Below are 24,193 nucleotides of genomic sequence, written 5' to 3' on the forward strand. Positions count from 1 at the left end.
ATTTCCCCATAATATTGCAGCAATCATAGGACAGCCTGGAACTGATTAGTTTCCCCAGTGCCACAGCCCCTACAGGGACTGGCCAGGCCCTCAGGCCATTCCAAGCACATGTCACTCCAAAATAGAGTTCAGTCTTCTCAGGAACCAGCCAGCTTTTGCACCTCAAAATCTCAGCCTAACTGCAGGCCCACCATGGAACTTTGTCAGAAAGGAATCTGCACTCCAACCCCCACGTGAAGGACCCACATGTCCTCTTGTGACTCAAGTCTTCCTTGAGCGGTTGAGCAAATCTGGATGTGCACATTTATTGCCTAATGACTGTGTCTGAGACTCTGCACAGCTGACTTCCCATGAGGTAGAGATTATTGCTCTCCTTAGAAAAGGAAAAAAACTAAAGCTTAGAGAGGTGAGTTGATCTGTGCAGTGGCTCTGAGTGGCAGCGCTGGCTCTCAGACCCACATATCATATTGATAACCCCAAATTCTGCACTCTTAGACCCTCACCCACTATTACCACCTGGAGCCATACATACTCGGCCAGTTGACTTACAAGTCCTGGTTTTGAGAAAGAACCCTCTTCCCTCTCCCCATTTGCGTGCCTGATTCACTGTGTTATTCAGAGTGTCTTTCTTTCTTTCTTCTTTTTAGAGCACAATTTGCATGAGGATAACTCACATCAACCCCGATCAGAATTCTCCTAAGTGAAGAAACATTTTGAGATTTAGTGATTTTCAGCACCACATTAAAATGTGGCCTCTAAACTCTGTGTTAGATTGAGGTCCCTAGGCATGTAGTCTGAACCCGCTTGTAGCACTCCCCTGAATATACTCTGTGAACAGTATCCTCTTACGATCCCTTCCAAGATATTTCAAAATGTAACCAAAACCATTACCTTGTTGGGTAACTATTAGTATTACCCACTTGATCAAAGCCAAGTTCCCCTGAACCTTAGCATGTAGTCATAATTTAGTTTATTATTATACCTGATAATAATCATCATCATTTCTGATGGTAGGAACAAGTACATCCTTTATATTCGTCTAAGTCAGGAATCTGAGATTCCCTCAGAGTAGTTCACATCTAGTTTTGATCCCCACACCATATCCTTAGAAAGAAAAAACATGTCATTTTAATTTGATCATAAAATCTTAACAGATTTTTTTTTAAAGATTTATTTTATTTATTTATAGAAGCACTGGGTACAGTCAGAAGCACGGGAGGGTGAGAGAATTCACCAGAGCCAGAGCAGGGAGCAGAACAGGCAGACTGACGAAGTACACTGCTGAGGGGAACAGCGGGCGGCAGGAGAGTTCTGCTCGCCATATGGGACCCTCGCCCGTCGGCCGGGGATTGAACCGGTGCTGCAGAGGCTGCAGACAGCTTTGCAACCCAGCGCTCAATGCTGCACCACCAGGCAGGCCCTTAACAGATTTTTTTGACTTCAGGCTTTCTGGTTATTTAAATTGACTCAGTATAAACCTGATTCCCTGACACTCCAGAGCCTTTCAGAGTTAGGGGCTGCTGGCAAGCCCTTCCACAGGTCTCTATTTGGCCTTAACTAAGCCAGCTCCAACAAATGTTTTAGAATTATGTACATGGTCAAAGGATTTCAATAAAGAATATTACAACACAAGGCCAGGATATCTACAACTGTAACCTACTCCTCTATAAACTTTTTCCCTTATTCTGAAGTCTATAGCCTTTTTATAGACCTTTGGAATTTTATTATATAGCAGTATTCAATTTATGAGTGCTCTCTCTAAATCAGATATTTTTCTTATCCTCACAGCATACCTACAAGGCAAGATCATCCACTCCATTTACGGATGAGGAAACTGTGGTGACAACATTAAGTGATTTACTTATGAGCTGCTATTAAATGATATAACTAAGGGTTAAGCTAGCATATGGCAGGTGTACACTAAAGATATTTTTCTTAACATAAATTGAGCATTTACTATATCCTACTCACTGTTTTATTAGGTTGGATTTGCTGATCTTTCACTACAAAATAACAATTCTATATGTTTTGACCCAGTATTTGTTTCATTGGATTCGAGAATAGCTATATGAGGCAACTGTTGTCAGCATCATTTTGTAAAAGAGGAAATCGAAGTTCAACAGTGTTATATAATGTGCATAGGGTAAAACAGTCAATAAGTATGTTATTCCTTTTCTTTTCCTTTCTCCCTCTAAAAATTTTTCTTCACTATGAACTGGTGACTATGATGAAGTGATGAGACACTTTTATTGTCCCCAGTGATGGCAATTCTGAATTTGTTAGCTCACTCACTTCATGCAATATATTGAGCACATGCTCTGAATGTGAATCATATTTAACCTTTGAAGGAACAGTGATGTGGGACATGAGTTACGTAGTCCAGATTTGGGTTTAAAAAAACTCCAAAGTCGGGCCTCCTTGGTGGTGCAAGGGGTTAAAATGCAACCTATGAAGCTACCTGCAGCCACTGCAGCAAAAGTTCAGTCCCCAGCCAGGGAGATAACCCACAGGGCACAGCAGACCTCTTCTGTCTCGCCCGCTGCTCCCCTCACCTGTGTTTTTCAGTCAGTCTGCCTGTTCTGTTCCCCACTCTGTCTCTGGTGAATCCTCTCAACCACCCACCCCCACCTCTGGCCTGTGCCCCAGTTCTTGTATAAATAAATAAATCTTTAAAAAAAACAAAACAAAACAAAACTCTGAAGTCATCTGAGACAGATTTTCTTCAGAGCCCATATGGGGAGATCTTGAGGGCTGTTCCCTAAAGTATTCATAGTGTGGTTATTATTGAAACAGTGTGTATCTTTTTATTTCTAAAGTAACTTTGTCCATTAGATAGTGTAGGTTTTTATGTTTGTTAAACAGCCACGTTTGCTGTCCTCTCTCCCTAGAATCCCGTACCTCATCACACCAGCATATTAGTCTTAGCTCAAAAGTCATTTTCTATATAAGGTACCTTCCATTTTTTTCCAGCTGTAAATGAACTGTCCCTCATTTTGGTTCTCAGTTTCATATGTTTTTACTTTTCATGTCACCAGTCACTTTTTCTCCTAAATTATGTTTATTAGCTTTACCACTCACCATAATTTACTCTATTTACAAAGTTCTCATCATTGTTATGGGCACTGATGATAAAATGAAAAGACACATTTCCCACCCTTAAAAGCCTAGTAGGAGGGACAGATAAGTAAATGGAATATTTGCATACAATGATCATTCTCTATTTTAATTCCAACTCAGCACATCTCATAATTGCACACTTATCAGTAATAGTCATTCAATGATGGCTGCCATTTTGGTGGTTGGGGAGGACAGCTAAGGAGGGGGGAAGGGGGAGAAGAAAAGAGATGTGCACCCTTACCCCAGAAGGGGGTGTGGACACATGAAGAGCATCTTTCCAGGGCAACTTGTCAGTTGTGTGAGAGGTTAGCACCGGTGCTATTCTGCAGAGAGGGGGTGGGCTCACCTGGCACTTGTGTCATCCATGGGTTGGTGCAGGGACTTCTGGACACTGAATTAAATCAGAAATGAAAATTTTACTATATGATAAGAGAAGAGTAAAATGTCACATAGAGGGAGTAGGTATAACCTGGAAAGGGCTGGAGGTAAAAGTTAAAAGTCAGAATGGTGTGTGTGTGTGTGTGTGTGTGTGTGTGTGTGTGTGTGTAGGAAGTCTGTATGGTAATGTTAGAAGATAGAATGGGCAAGAATGGAATGGTCCAGAGTAAGCAGTGTTTAGCTAATAACATTTTAAAAAAGTCACACTTAATGGTTTGGAGAATGAGGGACATGTATGTATTTTTCACATCTATCATTCGACTCTGATCAGAGCAGAGATTTTAATGCTATCTGTATTGTGGTATGCCGGGCTCTGAGAACATCCTTCCTGATGCTTTAGAATTGCACTATTTTGCAGCTACAGCTTGGATATCACTTCCTGTCTTTCATTCTGGTTAGGCCAACTTACGGGGCAGGGGATTTCAGGGAAATAGTGCTCATTCTAGGGAAACGCTGGGAAGTGGGAGAGACATTGGGCTGTGAGATAAATAAAGAAGGCTTAAAATCCATGTCACAATGACACTGAAATGCAGCTTTCCTTCTCTGAATAGCATTTGTTCCTGTTTACTTCCTTCCTTGTGGCATCGAGCTGGGCTGCGTTTGCTATTTAGGCATAATTACTATTTTATTATTATTTTTTTCACTGTTAAGTGGAGCATTTGAGCACAGCTGAATTGCTGGGAGCCTCGGTGGAAGAAATCTATTAGTGGTATGGCTTGAAACAATACACAAAAGGCCCCTGCGTGTGGTCTGCCCTCCACGCTTTCAAGTTCCTTATGTGGAACAATAAATCTCCAAGTCAGCTAGAATGCAGAGACTCCCATCCAACGAGAGGAGAGCCACATTTTTATCTTTTATTCATTGGCAGGAACATTAACTGTAGGAGGTATTCAAATCACACTTTTATTTAAACAAACACAGCTGGATCACAGCCTCTTAATATAGCAATTCTCTAATGAAAAATAACAACATAGTATTTATCTCTTTTCTTTTGTGTGACTCTCAATTTGCTAAAATTAGGCAGACTTCAATCCCATACAAAATTGGCATGTTTTCATGACCAGAGCTCATCGCAACTAACTGCAAAATTATAATGGGGATGTAATTATAGGAGGGCATGCGAAATACACATCCTTTTGCTGCTGTAAGCTATATGGGGTTATACAATTATGTTGTAATAACATCATTTATCTTAAAGGAGTCAGACAGCTGACTTCATTTATTTAACTTGAGCACTCCAATTATGTGCTGTGTCAGTTTAACATAAATGTCTTGCCCAAAGAACACGGTGTAATAATAATGGCAATAACAATAACAATAATAATAATAGCGCACATCTGTATAGGACTGTGTCCCACAAAGCATTTTTACAAATTGTTATGCCCCGGGGACCTCAGAACAGCTCTGTACAGCAGGCATCTGGCCTGTGAGCCATGTGATCCATTGTATTGGTGAGAAAACTGAGGTTGGGACAAGTGAAGTGGAGCTTCAAACTCAGCTTTCTTGCCTTGATGTCCAGGAGTCCTTCTGCTGCTCACACCTACATTGAGATTTTGGACAGTGTGACGTGTTTGTTTTCATCTCTTGCCCTATTTGTTCTTGGAAACCATCTGTTAAGGCACAAGGTACAGTCTGGGAAGTGGGAATCCCAGGTACTAATATGTGACCCTGGGCAATTATTTTTAGATTGCAGATTCCTTGGGAGAGAAAAACAGGTACTAATACGTACTGAGCAGATAAGCAGTTGTTGTAAGAACTAGGTGAGATGCTTATGAAGTGCAGGGACAGGTGCTCAGAGAACAGGTTTGCCCCTTTCACTGCAAGAAGACAAAAAGTTCTTTGACGATAGTTGCTGTGCATTTTGCTTACCTGACTCATGCACTTGCTAAGCCCATGTGAGGTCGTCCCTGGAGCTGGTGGCTCTCTTTTTCTAATCTACCATCACTAGTTTTTGTCATAGGGTAACGTTTTTAAATGTTCTCCACAATTTTCTGGTTCTTTTTCAATGCCTGACAAGATTCATTTGCTTAAATAACCAGAGATGGGCTAAAAAAAAAGGTCTTTTATTTGAATTCAAATCAAAGTGCCTGTCACCTGAGAGACCACAGGTGCAGAGGAGCACTGGCTCTGGAGTCAGGAGGGTGCTGAGCCTCTGGCAGCAGTGACTTCTAGCTGTGCGAATTTAAGCCAATCTGCTGACTTCTTCTCTCCTCTGGTTTAGCTCATCTTGTCAATAAATGTTTCAATCTGCATCTAGTCAATAAATGTTTCAATCTGACCTTCCTGAGGGGAAATGTGAGTACATGTTTCCTGGAGAGAAGAAATGCCTGTAAAAGAATAGACAGTGTACTCCATGTACTGCTAAGACATTGCTTGACAAACACTCTATTTTAAGCCCTGGGATGACCGTTTTCCTGTATTCCAGGTGATGATATGTGGATTAAAAGCTTTGTTGAAGAGTTATAAAATTGATATCTGGGTGAGTTCTACTTAATGGTTTGGGGGACTTAACAGTCAAGTTTTATTGAACATTGTCAGATGGGGAGGGATAGGGTCTTGTTGGATGTAATTTACAAAATACAAAATTTTATAAACTTAATTATCATGGTTCCTAGAGGCACCATCAAAGATAGGGTTTCTGCAACACCAGTGTTTCTAACTGACCTGGCAAAGATGGAGCTTCTAAACTTGGAAAGTTTTAGTAAAGGCATTTCAAGTGTCTCATCCAATCCAGCCTCAGACTAGGTCCCAAGCTTTTTTTTTTTTTTTTTAAGATTTTATTTATTTATTTATACAAGAACCAGGGTACAGTCCAGATGCGCAGGCGGGTGAGAGGATTCACCAGAGACAGAGTGGGGAACAGAACAGGCAGACTGACAAAATACACTGCTGAGGGGAGCAGCGGGCGAGTCAGGAGAGGTCTGCTGCACCATGTGGGACCCTCACCGGCCGGCCGGGATTGAACTAGCACTGCAGAGGCTGAAGACAGCTTCACAGGCACCACAGGCAGTTGCCTTTGCCACCAGGGGAGACCCATTCCCAGGCTTTTTGCAAGTGGGAAGATGGAGCATCAGGAACATAAAATGACTTAGCCAGAAAGTCATCAAACAGGATTTTGTATTTGTGTTAATTTGTCCCCCTTCAATCTTATTTTCTTCCCTCACAATTTTGCTAAGATTTAAATTTCAAAAATATTCCTACAATTCCTCTGCTTTCCAAGAGCTTGCAATGGAGTGGGGAAACATCCAGGTGAGAAGCATTACAGTCTGATGACATTGCGATGAGACAGATGCTATGTTAGACACGAGTACTGGGTCACCACTGGCTCAGAAGTGGGGGCCATCAGCTCTCTTAGGGGATGGTGTGAGGCAAGTTTAACTGATGAGAAGTCCCTTGAGCAGGAATTTTTTACCCAGATGCTTTTAATTGTAAGTGATGGAAAACACATATCTGATTTTATCTCTGAGGGAATTTTATTATAGAGACACAGGTGTTTCATAGTACTCAAGGATAGCAATATGGCTGGGCCCAAGGAAAAATTGGATCCACCTTTTGAACCATAACACGGTATCTCTTCATCTCTGCTTCTCTCTTGCTGTGCACTGGCTGCCTCTGTCTCTCGGTCTCTTCGACATGATGACAAAACTATGTTGACATACTGGAAGTATGTGGGTATATTTTTCTTCATAGGGTTTCAGAAGGTAGGGTGTTTATTGAGTAAAATAAACTAAGAAGCCAAGAAGAGACTGAAAGCTTATCTGACCAGGAAGGGAATAATTGTTGTTCAGCCTAATGACCATGAAAAGGCAGATCTTAGCAACTCAGCCCTGATCCACGCAAAGTAACTCCAAAAGCAGAGGAGCAGCAGGAGCTATGGGGATTCCTAGGAGACTATCACACATGGAGACATGTGTGTCCCCCTAGAGAGGACATCTGGGGAAGGCCACTAGTGAGGCTGAAGGAGACATAACTGTCCATCTCTGAGTGGTTTTGATGGATGTAGGAGATGAGAAGGAAGCCAAATACCTCTCGGAGAAAGCTATGCCCAATCACTGTAAAGTTCATGACATCCTCCCCTTCTAGGTGTGACTGTGGGTAGCTTACATAGCCTCCTAATCTCAGTTTCCTCATCAGTAAAATGGACTAATAATCCTAGCCTATCTCACAGTATTGCTCTACTAGATGAGTCAGTACATGGTAAAGTGTCTATGATTGTGTCTCACACATTCTATTTTTCACCAGTTCTCAGATGTCTTCAATTGTAAATTCACCATGATTTTATGTGCCACTAAGAAAAAAAAAAATGCTTGTAATTAAACTATAACTTGCCAACTATAAATCACATTGCTATTTCAGAAATATTAGACTAGGAGAGAAAGTACTTATAAATTTAAGAAATAGTGTTCAAGAAATATTATCTATTACACCATTATAGTTATGTTTGTTATAATTACTTGTAGAAATCACCAATCTAAAGATGACCCCTACTTCAGCTTCTCTTTCTTCAGGTCCTTGTCAAACTCTGGAATAATTAGACTGGGAAGAAGGAGTAGAGAACTATGTCTTAAGGTCTGTCTTCTATGGTTGTATGGCTCCCGTACTGGACAACTCTAGGGAGGCGGGGGGGTGTAGGGTAAATGAAGATGGTCAGGCTTTTACCCTGCTGGCCTCTGTGGCTATCACCTGTGGCCTTAAATGCAGGGGGTGCATGGGATCCTGGGCCCAGGACATGCATGCCTGATGGTGGACACCTGGAGCATGGTGCGGGCAGGTGTGGGTGGGTACATCCGAGACTGGACCCTGAGGCTATAAGGGTGGTATCACACATAGATGGCTATGGCAGGATGGCTACAGAACAACTCAGTGGCTGGGCTATGAATGACAGGACTGATGGCTGCGAGAGGGAGAGAACACAAGAGAACACCAGGAAAAACCCAGTGGAAAGAGCATATAGAGATTTGCAGGAATCCCCAAGTTGCTGTCTCCCTGCTGGCTTGTTTCCCCTGTGTACTGTTAAAAAACCTGTGGGGATGATGCCAAGAGCTCCAAGTGTCTCTTTTAAGCTACCTGAACTGACAGTGAATATACCCAGCCTGGGATGGTTGCAAAACGGGCCGTGTCGTTTTGTTATAGGGCAGTCCCGATATAAAACGGGTTGCCTGACTGTGGGTCCTCACCCGCGCACTTTAAAGGGACTTATTAATACTCCACTGCAGGCACACACGAAAGGTTAATAAAAGGTTTATTTACAAGGGAAGGGCAAATGAGGAAATGTACAACTCAGGGAGGAAATAGGGAAATAAAGTCTTAAATGCGTCCTACCCATTCCGCTGAACTGGAAACCCAATGGCACTCTGAGAGCTGGCTGCGAGCCAAGAGCTGTGAAGCCAAAAAGCACCCCCAAGACTTACATGTCTGGTTTTATACCAAACCTGGCTGCTTAATTCCACCCTCAGGTCCCAGCAACCCTCCCTTTGGTGGTGATGGGATCTGTCTTTCCCAATGCACTGATGGGTTTGGTCTGGAGTGGGGGTGTAAGGACTTAGCTTAGGAATACACAAAGCTTAGGAATTAGCTTAGGAATTAGCTTAGGAATACACAAAGCCTGTAAGGAATTAGCTTAGGACATCCTTTCCCCCTAAAAATTCCCCCCTCATACATTTCTCTAAATTCATTGGCATTTCTACTCAAATCCAAATACTATTGGGGGCCTCCCTGGTGGCGCAAGGGGTTAAGCACAGCACTATGAAGAAATCCGCAGCCTCTGCAGTACAAGTTCGATCCCCATGGCTGTCCAGGGAGCTACCCACATGGTGTAGCAGACCTCTCTTTACTCGCCTGCGGCTCCCCTCAGCAGTGTATTTCAGTAGATCCACCTGTTCTGCTCCCCACTCTGTCTCTGGTGAATCCTCTCACCCACTACACCTCTGGCCTGTTCCCCAGCTCTTGTATGCATAAATAAATAAATCTTTAAAAAAAATCCAAGTACTGTTTTGCAATCAGGGCAAGGGGCAAGAGCTTTGCAATTTTCAGTCCTAATAGCTGCATCTCCCCTCTCCAGCTATATGCTGTGGTGATTTCACAGGAAAAAACATAAAGTAAGAATTTTACGCAAAGGTAAGCTTCCAGCTCTTTGAAGTCTAATAACAAAGTGCTTGAATTTTTGGGGGGGTGGGGAAGGAGAGAGGAGGAAACACTTATAGTAACTGCAAAGAATAATCCTAGCATACGTTTGATCTATCTTCTAGTCAAATTATTCTTTCTGAGGATGTCTTTTCCAAGTAATTTTACTAAAACATCAATTAAAAGCCTTATCAGGCACACTAATGCCTCAGGTGCAACTCAGAAAATGTGATTATTAGAGTATAGAGGCAGCTTAAAAACCATTGCGGAATCACACTAAGTCAACTGTGGTGTTGAAACGAAAATAGTGGTACCGGCATTTGGAACTGCTACCTGGGTTATTGCTCTGGTTGGTTCCGGAGTTCCATTTCTATAGCAGCAATGAGAACTCTGCTTCCAGAGAGGCTTCCCACCCCTGCATTGCTGATTATCTACAATCCAATCAGCAGGTCACCTTCTAGGCTCTCTTGTTTCTTACCCACAAGGTCACAGCAGAATCCTTAAACTTTCCATGAGACCACAGTTCTGGAGAGCTTCTCCACTACTCCTGTCCTACTAGGGTTTTTCTCACCATCCTTCCGATTGTATTTAACATTAATTTATCATCTGGATTGGTTATTGGTTGCCCTGGAACACTGAACACTGGTTAAGAGGCTCTACTCTTTACATTTTGGCTCCTTGAATTTATGAAGGATGTTAGTGGGTCTAAAGCAGGAAGACTTAAGGAAAGGCAGCCTCACCTTTAGAACAGCAAATCAGGGTAGCACATTTCAGGGGAAAATATTGCTCCTTGTCTTATTGTAGCTCTGTGCCATTTGCAAAATACTTTCTCAGATAATGATCTTGGTTTTTGCATTATCCTTCATTTTTCTTCCTTCTTTCCCTCTTTCCTTCTTTTTGCACTTCCTTTGTCTCTTCCTTCTTTCCTACTCTCCTTCAGTCCCTTTCCCAGGCTTTTCTTCTGCAAACATCTAGTGACATCTGGTCACTGTGCCGAGAACCAAAAGATTGTTAATTTTAAAGGACTCAATATTAGTGGAATAGACAAGAGGAGATTCCAGTATAGATTGTTCAGCACCATGGTGTGTAATACTAGCAAGCACAGGGAAGGTTCTCTGTTGATTTAGGCAGAGGAATAAAGGAGTGTCCTGGAACTCTCAGGGATTTTTCAGGCATTAATGCTCTTTCTATGCCAATTATTTGGGGACAAGCCCGCAGGCTGGGAAGGCTGGTAGGCCCCCTAACCCACTGCAAATCTTACCTCTTTCTCTTTGGGTTCCCTCTGGCCACCTTTGTGGCCTCTTCCTGCGGTAGCCGCCACTTGCTCTCTCACAGCCATGTGCCTTAGCCATCTTTTCCTGCCTGAGTGATGCCACCCGTATATGCTCAGCCTCCAGGCTCAGGTGTACCCACTTACACGTGTCCACACCATGCTCCAGGTGTCCACCATCAGGCATGTGTGCCCCGTGCCCACCCTCCCAAATGCCTCCTGCATTGAAGGCCACAGGCAATAGCCTCAGAGACTGGCTGCTAAAAGCCTGGACATCACTTACCCTACATAGTGGAAGCACAGAATATTTCCTAAACAGCATGCCCCTAGGCAGGGCTAAGGGGAAGCCTCTGCAAGAGATGTATCCTGAACTGCTTCTGAAAGAAGGCGTTCAATTTAGTTAAGCGACAAAGGGAAGGGAGTGGTTTCTAGGTAAAGGGACAAGAATACAAAGGACTGCAGACAGATTTGTTTACTTTGGTAAACACAAATAGCTCAGGATAGCTGCCAGTGAGGGCCAGGGAAGGGGCAATGGAGGTCAGGTAGAAGGGCAGGGGCTGGAGGATGAGGCTCCAGTCAGAGAGGTCATGGTAAAATCATGAAAGACCCTGTGTGCCATTCAAAGTAGTCCTGGATTTAATTGCAAAGGTAACAGAATGTTCTAAGAAGTGTTTCAGTCTGGTTGAAGTTATCAGATTTTTAAGGCTCTTGTCTGCCTTCAAAATTCAACCAAATGTTCAGTGTTGTTGAATTCTTAGACTTCACCCTACCTGTGTGTTGCTGTCGTGCTGCAGAAAGTAGGGAACAGCTGCTGAGTCAGCACAGCAGGGAGGAGGGTGCAGAGGGGACATGGATTATTCATGGAGTCTGTGCACTGTTCCAGGTGCAGCCATGATTGCTGTGGACTGAGCCCATTTGTAATGCAAAGGCATGGCAAGAAAATCCATTTTCTCATTTTCAGAACCGATTTTATCTCCATGCTTTTGCCCATGTTACAAATTTAGGCTGATAAAGTGAAACAGGAGGCAGAAGAGCAAAATGGAATTTCTGACAACTGTCTGCAAAAAGAATTTTTAGATGCCCATTTGTGAACCCTGTTATCTGGAAGGAAATGATTCAGAAAGACTGTAACTCAAGACCTTGAGTTACTCATTCTCAATGGAGAATGAGTTTGGAAATTCGACACATCTGATTTTGAGTTCTGTGACCCAGGACTAAGTCAGTCAGCTTCTCTGTTCAGTTTCTTTACCTGTAAAATGTGAGTCATGATGCCATACGGAGCGGAATTACTGCCCCAATTCTTTACCTCTTCCTATATCCTTGATGTTTTATCTGGTGACTGGCATTGCTCCCGAATAGAGGAAAATCTAGTAGGATTCATTGTGTCCTTTTACTTTGCGTTTAGTTATATGACTTGTTTTGGCCAATGAGAACAAATTGGAAGCTTTTACAGTGTGACAACTTTAAGAATTATGCTTTTCTTTCTTTCTTGCACTTCGACAATTGTCAGGAAAAGACCTACCCTAGGATTTCACAGCCTCCTCAGTTTGGGCCCCAAGGAAACAAATTTATATTCATTCCACAGTAAGGAATCAAACCAAGGAAACCTGGAGTTTGAATCACAGATGTTCAGCTGCCACCCAGTAACAGATCTGTGGTGACTTACGTAGCAATAGTTAGCTGGTACAAATACTATAGGGCTCCTTCTAAAATGCCTGCCAGGGAGCCCTTCCTCTACATGGCCACTCGCTTGTGTGATCTACTTTCTTTTTATGTGGGCTGGACTGAATGACCATGTGATTTGTTTTAACAAATGGAATGTGGAAAAAGGGGTGGAAAGTCACTTCTGAGTTTAAATTATAAAATGCCATTTTGCTGGTGTTTTCTCTGACCCTCTCTGTTGGCTTACTCCAAAGAAGAAAACTGCATTGTGGAGAAACCCACTGTAGGGTAAGGTAAAAGTATCAGATTTTTCTGCCCTCCCACCATTAGGATAGATGAGGAAACCCTGTGGTCCTGAATGCATGCCTGATGGCGGGCACCTGAACTGGGTACACCTGGGCTGAGAGACTGAGTCTATAGGGGTGGCATCACGGGGACACCAGCAGAAGCTGAGAACAAACAGAAGAAGAGAAGCAGAACCGAGAGAGAGAAGAAGCAGAGAGAACACTAGAGAAGGCTGGAGAGCCCAGAAAGAGTGAAGACTTGCTGGGGGCTGGGAGTCCTGCCAGCCTCCTGGCCCTCCCAGCACCCCTGCCTGCCATGTACCTGGTAATCCCAATAAAAGCCCGAAAAGCCACCGAGGTCTCCAGGACTCTCTCCTCCTTTACCAGGTCTGCTGGATCATAGAAAACCTGCTCAGTGGCCTGTCCTGTCCCTACACCCACATGGAAAGGAACTGAAGGGGCCTCTGGCTAACAGGTAGGTGATCTGGGCTCTCAGGTGACAATCTGTGAGGAACTGAACCCTCTCGTAAGCCTGTGATGAGTTTGAAAGCAGACCCATCTCTAGCTGAACCTTCATCACCTGATTGTTGCCTTGTGTTGCCTTGTGAGAAAGCTTGAAAGACAGGACAACAAAGATTCAGCTAGTTCATGGCCCTGTGAGGAAACTGTAAGATAATAAATGTTGTCATTTAAACCAGTTTTGAGGTAATTGGTTACACAACAATAGATAGGTAATATATTTACCTTGGGTGTTTCCTGGGAAGAATAAAAGAAATGGTGTATCTAGGTTGTCACATTTAGAATGATACCCCAAAGATTTTCATTCTTTAGGAATGTCACATGGCAAAAGGGATTTTGTTGATGTAATTGGCATAACAGATCTTAAGCTGGAGAGATCATGGTTCTGTGTTAACCAGGGGGCCTGATCTAATCACACGAGTCCTTAACATTCTCCAGCTGTGTTCAGAGAAAGACACGCTGGTGGAGGACATATCAGAGAGCTACAGGGTGAGAAGACTAAACCTGTTGCTACTAACTTTAAGGATGGAAAAGGGGGACCATAAGCTAAGGATTCTGGCAGGTAGCTGTCAGACTCTGAAAAAGGCAAGGAAGTACTCTCCCCAGAAAGCTTCCAGAATGGAATGCAGTCATGGCTAAAATTTTTATTTTAGCCCACTAAGATCAGTACTAGAGTCTGACCTATAGAACTGTTGTTTATGTTAGGCTATGTACCATTAACTTAAATTTATGCTGTTTTAAGCATAAGTTTGTGGCAACATGTTATAGTTGCAATAGAAAATGGAACAAATAACCCATCTAGGCTTAATGAATATCAATTTTCTTTCCCCTCTTTTCCTCCCTTCAATTTTGAAACAAGTGGACTTTATTAAGAGCAGTGTGCATACTAACTTTCTAGCATTAATTGAGGATTAATGACTGAATATCTGTAAATCCTTAGAACAATGCACATAATAAGCAATGAAATGTTAGCTCTTGCCATCTTTATGGCTGTTATTATTATTGTTACTATTATTTAGAGGCTCTGGTTTTCTTTTCAACTAGGGAATATATTGTCCTTTATTCCTCTGAGGGACTATGATTTAGGCCACAGTGGAAGATGATGGACATAAGACTTTTTTTCCTGGAAATCTCAATGCCCAAATTCAAAACTTAACTACAAAAAGTTTTGACACATTTGTTATAAACTTGTATTTTCCTGAAAAAAATAGACACAGTTTGAGACATTTCTTCTTGGTTAAAAAAAGTCTCAGGGGGCCTCCCTGGTGGCGCAGCAGTTGAGTGCTGGGTTGTGAAGCTGCCCGCGGCCTCTGCGGCACTGGTTCGATCCCCGGCTGCTCCCCAGCCACCAGAGGAGGGTCCCAGCAGACCTCTCCTGCTGCCCGCTGCTCCCCTTGTTATAGAACAACCCTGATATTAAACGGGTTCCTGGCTGTGGGTCCTCACCCGCGCGCTTTAAAGGGACTTATGAATACTCTACTACAGACACACACAAAAAGGTTAATAAGAGGTTTATTTACAAGAGGAAAGGAAATAAGGAAAATGTACAACTCAGGGAGAAAATAGGGAAATAAAGTCTTTAATGCGTCCTACCCGATCTGACGACCTGGAAACCCAAAGTCACTCTCAGAGCTGGCCGGATGCTGCGAACTGGTGGAGAGCCAAAATGGGGGATCCCCAAAGCCCACGTGTCTGCCTTTTGTATCCACCTGGCTGCTTAACCCCACCCTCAGGTCCCAGCCACCTTCCCTTTGGTGGTGATGGGATTTGGAGTTCCCAGTGTCTTTGGCTTTGACCTGGGGTGGGGGTGGAGTCCACAAAGCCTATATGGAAATAGCTTTGGGACATCCTTTTCCCCCTAACACCCTTAGCAGTGTACTTCGGTCCTTCTGCCTGCTCTGCTCCCCGCTCTGGCTCTGGTGAATTCTCTCACCCTCCCCGCTTCTGACTGTACCCAGTGCTTGTATAAATAAATAAATAAATCTTAAAAAAAAAGTCTCAGGGCATGAGAACTGTCCTCAGATAGCTCATAGGCTGTCTTATGGGAGCAAGAACAGATATTTTCCTTGTTGTGTGATCTCATTGGGCAGAAGGAGCAATGGTTAAAAGGTCAAGGGAAGCAAAATAAGAATCACTGGAGTTGCATAAAGCCCCAGGGCCCCTACAAGGAGACTTATGAACTATGAAATGAACAACAAAAAATAGAGTATATAATGCTATCACAAGTATGGTAGAGTGTGCCCTTTCAATTCCCAAGGAGAGATATTAGTCCTAGCCTCATGAAATGCTTATAGATGAAAACAAAGGTGTTTACAGCTACATTTAGGCAGCACTAGTTAAAGTCAAAATAAAGCAAAAAAAGAAAAAGAAACTAATTGCCCTCTGGCTATAAAGAAAGCTTGAGTAAGTCAACATACATCTACTTACTGGGTTAGTATATGGCTATTAAGTATGAAGATGTGAAGAACATGTATAACAAGGAAAAGAGGGTATAATTTTACAGGCAAATAATCAGCATAAAAAACTGTAGTCAATAAGGTAACTAGTACATAAAACTAGCAAAGTAGGTGCAGACAATGGAAAACTACAATGATATGTATCTCACTGGCAAGGATGTTTTCTTCTGGGAAAGGACCTCAGTAATTCTGTTTTTGACACTTCCATTTTCCACATATTTTGATAACATAAATGTGACTTTTGAATTGAGAATATAATATATGTTGTAAAAATGTGGATAAAAGTTGCTTTCTGAATTTGTTTCCCGCCCCCCCCATACATTTTCATTGTCCCTCAGGGAATCTACCATGTTCACACATACACCCACTCAAAAAACTTGCTATGCAGATTATTCATCATAATAAACCATTTACATGTATAAATAAATACAAATGCCAAAAAGTTCTATCTTTATCAAGTAATTACCAAGTATGGGGCAAAAGAGTGTTAATAATGAGGTCTTTCATTCATTCTTGAGTATTTATAATATGCTGGACGCATTACATATATTTACTCATTTTAGTCCTCACAACCACCATGCAAATTAAATATTCTGTTCTCAATACACAGATAAATAAATTAAGGCTTACTTAAGGCTGCCAAAAGAGGAAATTTCCCAGGCAGAAATATAAAGCTAACCCTGCATCTTTCACACTATCCCATGCAATTCATACAAAGAATACGTAATGCACTATTTTCTCTACTCTGACACAAGCCACTAGCTTTATCTTATTGTGAACGTGGTTGAGTCATCTCCTTTCTGTTTTTCTTTATGACTCCTTTGGTAGTTCTACAGTGGATCAGACTGAGACAATTTCAAGTTAAATATTATGTTCCTTGAGATGTTAGCGTTTACCTAGGATCTTAGTTTCCTGGTTTATTTTTTCTAGGTTCCATGTAAATATAATACTCATAAGTTTTAATTTTTAACTTTATTGGAGAGATGTTTATGAAGTACCACTTCCTTAAGGACAGTGGTCCATGTGATTCCAGTGGGTTGGAGCCAGGGCTGGATACCAGGCTCAGGGCAGTCAACAGCTGGCACAATAGATCTGGCTGACAGGTTCATCACTAAATGAACGAATTAGATCTGACCTCAGAAAGCTTGAGTTGCATGATGAATAGTGAAGCAGAAGCTATGGATGGGATTTCTAGGAGGTTCAGGCTATAGAAGACAGGACTTACTAAACTGTAAGGAGAAAAGGAAACTAGCCAAAAATTTGCTGATAGCAGCAGGGGTAGAATGAGTGAGTCATGGTAATGGTGGAGAGCAGAGCGGATGCTAGACATTAATTGCTAACATAGCAGCAGCGATGGCTGGTCACTAGAATGTCTTCCAGTTCTTGAGCAGAGTTCCATTGATCTGGTGGTGGGGCCTGTGACAATTGAATATTATTTCTCTGTATATTCTTAAACAAACAAGAAACCCAAACAAACAAAAATGTACTAATATGTGTGTTCATTTCTGGAAGAGCCTAGCCATCAAGTTACCTCTGGCTAAATGGTATAAGTTCTCTCTCAGAGAGCCCAGAAGGCAGACCACCTTAAAGGAAGACTAAATGGTGATGCCTAGCCAGGAAAGCTCCATTTAAATCCCCGATTCTGGAATATGTCTTGCTGGGGGAAGAGTGGGAAAGAGAAATACTAAGAATATCATCTGCTTTCAATCATTTTCAGAACCTCAGACATTCTTATTTGCTTCTTTAAATAAAATTTTAAAATAAAATTTTACTGACTTATCACAGAAAATCTGGGACTGCAGATACTATGTAAATTTTGGGAGTATAGGTCATACCTGTACTTTTGTATATACCCACTACTGAAGTTCCAGCGCCACCACACAAGCCTTTCCTTCCACCACCTTCCTCATCCCCCTTGGTAACCATTGTATTTTTCACAGAGTTGTAAACACAGCAAACATTTGATGCAGGTCATGCAAATGCCTCTGATTATGGTCCCATCTGTAAGAATATATCTTTTCCCTTTTAGATTTCTTAATGCTTTACCTGTTCTTTTATTATAGCTATACCCATACCTATCTGGATAGATGGCACTTGCATTGAATTTTACATAGTTCTGAACACATTTAATTTCTATCACTAGATAGATATATTATGTGAGGGTAAGCTCTGTTTCTGAGTCATCTTTTTTTTTCTCCAGAGTGTCAGACTTGCTACCTGGCGCAGAGAAGTTTTGCAGAAAATAGGTATAGATCCAGAACAATCTACAACTTTATTTTCCATAGGAAATATTGCAGAGGGTGAGTAGATTCTTATGTCAATTCATTCTATCCTGAACTAAAAAAAAATTGAGTTTCTTTTCCCATTACTCTTACCCTCTTACCACTATACTCTTTTTCTTCTTTATGCTTTCCATTTTCAACTATTCTTTTAAAGCTCTAGAAATTAATTTAATCCTCTATACATGACCTGGTTCTTTGTTCTGTTGATAAAATAGTGTGCATGAGCCTCCAACTTGTTTTTCCTCTTTGGCTTATTCCAGACTGGTCATTGTGAAGCCCAAAGATTATTTTACCAGCTGGGCCTCCCCGGTGGTGCAGCGGGTTGAGTGCAGCACTGTGAAGCTGTCCTCAGCCTTGCAGTGCTGGTTTGATACCCGGCTGGCTGGGGATATTCCCACAGGGCATGGCAGACCTTTCCTGTTGCACCCGCTGCTCCCCTCAGCAGTATATTTCAGTCATCAGCCTGTTCTGCTCCCCACTCTGTCTTTGGTGAATCCTCTCACCCTCCCCTGCCTCTGGCCTGTATCCCAGCTCTTGTATAAAAATAAATAAATCTTCAAAAAAAAAAAAAAAAGAGTATTTTACCAGATGACTTAGCATTCTGTAATTCCCAATAACAAACCAAACTAAAATAATCTCAGCTTCAGTAGGGCCTCCTTGATGGCACAAGGGGTTAAACATCGCACTATGAGGCCATCCTAAGCCTCTGCAGCATGAGTTCAATCCCTGGCCTGCCAGGGAGTGGCCCACATGGGGCAGCAGACCTCTCCTGTCTCACCAGCTGCTCCCCTCAGCAGTGTATTTCACTTAGTCTGCCTGTTCTGCTTCCTGCTCTGTCTCTGGTGAATCCTCTCACCCCCGCATCTCTGGCCTGTACCCCAGTTCTTATATGCATAAATGAATAAATCTTTTTAAAAATAATAGTAATCTCAGTTTCAGTAAAAGAAAAGAACATCTTGTCTTAGTAAGTGATCTTTTATTTTGCTCCAGTTACTATATCAACTGCAAGGGACATGAGAACTACATATACTAAGGACTCATTATAACAAACATATCTCTAGGGCATAAGATCTTTGTATTCTTGTTTCACTGAATTCTCACTACATGTCTTGAATAGATATTGTTAAGATTCCTATTTTACAGAAGAAGAAATGAAAAAGCAGAGAGGTTAAGTGAATTGTTTCAGCTTGCTTGGCTAGCTAGTCTTCTAACTTAGACTTGTCTGTCTCAAAATCCTGTCTTTAATAACCATGCCAGTTTATAGCAGATGGGCATTATTCTTTTGGATGTGGGGTATGGAAAGCAGCCAAAATTGGACAGAGGTCATGCTTTTGGGTCTAACAGAACTGGATTGGAATCTCAATTCTTTGGTTTCCAACCATTGAGATCCTGGACATCTGATTTAATCTCAATGAACCTGTTTCCTATAAAAATAAACTGAGATTACTAAACCCATTCCTTTAGGAATAGAAAACAAGATAATGTATTTAAAAGGTGTAGGTCATTGGTTAGAGAAATAATTCCTTTTCCTTCTTGCAATCTTTTCCTCTTGCCCCTCTGTTTACTTGAAGTGTGGTGACTACAACTGCCTGTTTCCAGGCATAAATGGGATCACTTCCTTTTACTCTAAAATAGGCCCCCATTCAGACACAATGAATTTCATGGTCATGCTGTGGATGATGACATTCCCCCTGTCTTCTTTCTCTGCATCCAGTGGCATTTTTCTAATTGCAAATATGATTGCTACTCTCCTCTGCTTAAACTCCTTACTTCATTGGCCTATGAATAAAATGCAATACCTACATCCTGCTGTATGAAGCCCTCTTCATGAGCCTGCTGCATTTATATCCTTTGTTTGCCCTTGCCCCAGACTTTTACCCCAAGTGTTGTTCACAGCAAGTACCTGCGGTTTCTTGAACCACAGAGGTCCTATTTTCCCCATGCTTTTGCAACTTTCTTCCTGTGCCTGGAATATCTTTCATGCTGTCATTTGAATTTTACCACATATGTGTTTGTTCTGCCATAGGGATCCTTTTCTAAGTAGAGGATTCTCTACTTAGAAACATGCTGTGGGGGGAGTGTGACTTTCTACATAGGGGATAAAACATTATATATTATACAAAGCCCTGTAAATAAGATGTAGGCCTATGACCTAGGCTCGCCAATCAGAATTTGGCTCAGGAACTTGTGACACAGAAGGAAGGAGTAGGCATTATCTTTTATTTTCTGACAGAGGCAGCAACAACAGAAGCTTTAAGATCAGGGAGTCCTAGTCCAAATCTTACCTACCTCAGTTACTGGTTGTATACTCTTATGCAAACTATAGAGCTTTTCTTTACATCAGTTTCTTCAACTCTAAAATGGAGATAATATAAGTACCTGCTTCCAAGTGCACTTGGAAGGAATGAAACTATGTGCAATGTAATTGAAATAATACTGGGCACATAGCACATGCTAAAAAAATATAAAGTCTTATTACTATGATTTTTTAAAAAGATTTATTTATACAAGAACTGGGGTACAGGCCAGATGTGCGGGAGGGTGAGAGGATTCACCAGAGACAGAGTGGGGAACAGAACAGGCAGACTGACGAAATACACTGCTGAGGGGAGCAGCGCTGAGACAGGAGAGGTCTGCTGCAACATGTGGGATTCTCGCCTGCTGGCCATGATCGAACCTGTGCTGCAGAGGCTGTGCACAGCTTCACAGTGCGGCGCTCAACCACCTGCGCCACCAGGGAGGCCCTACTATTGTTGCTAAGCAACCCTGATATAAAACGGGCTGTCTGGCTGTGGGTCCTCACCTGTGCACTTAAAAGGGACTTACTAATACTCCACTGCAGGCACACACAAAAAGTTAATAAAAGGTTTATTTACAAGGGAAGGGGAAATGAGGACATGTACAACTCAGGGAGAAAAGAGGGAGATAAAGTCTTAAATGTATCCTACCTGTTCCGACGACATGGAATCCCAAATGGCACTCTGAGAGCTGGTGGTGAGCCAAGAGCCTTCATGAAGCCAAGAGAGACATCCAAGGCTGGGTGACACAGATGTGGGTGAGAGACCCGTGGGGAGGTGACAATGGCGGTTTTTGTCTTGCTTTTGATTTTGTTTTTTTCCCTCCAGACTTGTCTGGTTGTTTCTGATCCTTTTCTGTGGGTACCCACTGGAAGATGCTTTAGGCTTGTGGCAGGCTTTGGGCCTTGCTCTGGGCCAATCCCATTTGGATGTACTTTTACCCATGAGGGGATGGGTAACTTTGGGTACTTGATTTAGAAACTAGATTTTTTGCCATTCCTGTATTGTTTCCTAATTGTATTAAAGTTCCTTTCCATTAAAGTCTCATGTTTTGTGCTGATGCAGCGGATGGCAGAACCTATTTAGAGCAGGCAGGCTTGGGGGGTCTGGGGTGCCCCTCTCCCTGCCCTGTAACACTATCATTTTTTATTTGAATTTTATTTTTATATTCCCCTTACAATTACAGCCTCCTTATTTTGACCCCAATACCTCCTTTCCCCGCCCCCCACCTGCCATAGAGTGTCTCTGCTTCATAGTTGTTTGTTGATTTTGATATTTTCTTTCTTATAGTTATTCTTTTTCCTGGTCCCTTAGTCAAGTTTTCTAGATTCCTGCTATGAGTGAGACCATCTGGTATTTTTCTTTTTCTTTCTGGCTTATTTTGTTGAGCATGATTCCTTCCAGCTCCATCCATGTTGCTGCAAATTGCATGTGTTTATCTTTTTTGAATGCTGAGTAATATTCCATGATGTATATGTACCACATCTTCTTGATCCAGTCATCTATTTTTGGGCATTTGGGTTCTTTCCAAAGCTTAGCTATTGTAAAGAGTGCTGCTATAAACATAGGGATACAGATGCTCTTTGGAATTGATGTTTCTGTGTCCTTTGGGTAAATACCTAGGAGTGGAATTGCTGGTTCATATGGAAGCTCTATGTTTAGTAGGTCCAGAAATCTCCACACAGCTCTCCACAGTGGTTGGAACAGTTTGCACTCCCACCAACAGTGCAGGAGAGTTCCTTTTTCTCCACAACCTCGCCAACATTTGTTGTTGCTAGTTTTTTTAATATGTGCCATTCTCACTGGTGTAAGATGGTATCTCATTGTACTTTTGATTTGCATTTCCCTGATTACAAGTGATGTTGAATATTTTTTCATATGCCTCTTGGCCAAGAACAGGCACACAGACCAATGGAATCAAATAGAAAATCCAGAAATAAACCCACAGATTTATGGTCAACTAATCTTTGACAAAGGAGCAAAAAATATGCATTGGAGCAATGAAAGTTTGTTCAATAAATGGTGCTGGGAAAACTGGGTCGCTACATGCAAAAGAATGAAGCTTGACTACTACCTAACACCATGCACAAAAACCAACTCAAAATGGATTAAAGAACTAGACATAAGACCTGAAACCATAAAATACATAGAAGGAAATATAGGTGAAACACTACATGACATGCACATCAAAGACATCTTTACAGACACATCACCCAAAGCAGTGATAGTGAAGGCAGAAAAACAGCTGGGACTACATCAAATTAAAGAGCTCTGCACAGCAAAAGAGACAATAACCAAAACAAAGAGAAACCCCACCGACTGGGAGAACATTTTTGCACCCACAACTAATGATAGAGGACTGATCACAAAAATCTACAAAGACCTGATGAGACTCAACAAAAACAAAGAAATGGGCAGAAGAGCTAAAAAGAAACTTCTCGGAAGAGGAAACACTATCATTTTTAATAACGGTGATTGATGTCATTTTTGGAGTCTGTGGGTTTGGAGTGCGGGGTTCTTAGGTTCACTCTGAGAAAGGTTTCTCCAGAGCTCCCCTTTCAGCGACATGCGGCAAGTTTCCCAGGCGAGTTTCTCCAGGAGACAGAGACATTAGTTATATTTAAAAGGCAGGTTTATTAGGAAAGGACAAAAGAGTAAAGGACACTTGCATAGACACAAGAGGGCAGGAAAAGCTGCCCGAAAGGGACAGGTTTGCTGAGAGAGGCCTGCATGGTGTCAGGCAGGCGGCTTGAGGAGAGCTGCCTCTGCTCAGGAAGGTGAGTGAAGAGAAGTCCCGGCCTGGTACAGATCACAGGCAGGCAGGAGGCTGCTGCCCTGCAGAGGAGAGAGTTGGTGAAAAGAAGCAACTGCATAGGCACAGGTGGGCAGACGGGGCTGTTGCCCTGAGCCAGTGCAGCAGCTGCACTGATACAGTCTTCTCTTTGGGAGGGGCTCACTCCATATAAAACTTTGGGTTAGTTGCTGATTTTGGATAACTGTGTAGAATAGGAGAGGGACAGGAGTTTCCACAATGGGCTCAATCTCCTTATCATTACCCTTGGCCTGTGCTCTAGATATTCCCTAGAGCATTCTGATACCTTTGGTCTTTTGCTTTGTAATCTAGGTAGTGGCACCTAAGGATCTTGGTTTCCTTAGCTGTATCAATGGCTGTGCTATTCCCTTCTATCCCCACCTCCAGCTTTTGGCATTTTATGAGCCAGGTTTCTGATCTTGTGTGTACCTTCTTTTCAGTTCTTATCTATTCCTGTCCTCCATCAGTGATAATAATTGTAAAATCATTAAAACAACTTTTGTGGTTTCTACTTTTGTTTCTTGCAATAAATATTGTGACCAAAACATTCCCTCTCACTAAATTCATGTGGACCTATGCTTAATGTCTAAGTTGAGACTTAGACAGGAGAAATGTTTCCTGAACCTGCTGCCACATTGGAAACTATAGCTCTGTACTCACTTTGTTCTTATTAGTAGAAGAGCAATTATCACACCCTGCTTAAATGCCAGATCCTTGTTCTCTCCCACTAGACCTTGAACTTCTTCTAGGCAGTGCTGGCCACTCCATCAACCTTATATCCCTAGAGTCTAGCTTAGGCAGTGTTTTGGCACCTTGTCGGTGTTCAGTAAACATGTACTGGATGAATGAATAAATATCCTGGCACCCTCTGAGATCTTCAGTGGGAGAGTCAGCCAAGCAGGGGAGTCATTGATTTCTATTCACATGCTCCAA

This window comes from Talpa occidentalis, unplaced genomic scaffold (genome assembly GCF_014898055.3).
Source record: "Talpa occidentalis isolate TD23 unplaced genomic scaffold, MPIMG_talOcc4v2.1 talOcc4.9, whole genome shotgun sequence".
Lineage (NCBI taxonomy): Eukaryota > Metazoa > Chordata > Mammalia > Eulipotyphla > Talpidae > Talpa > Talpa occidentalis.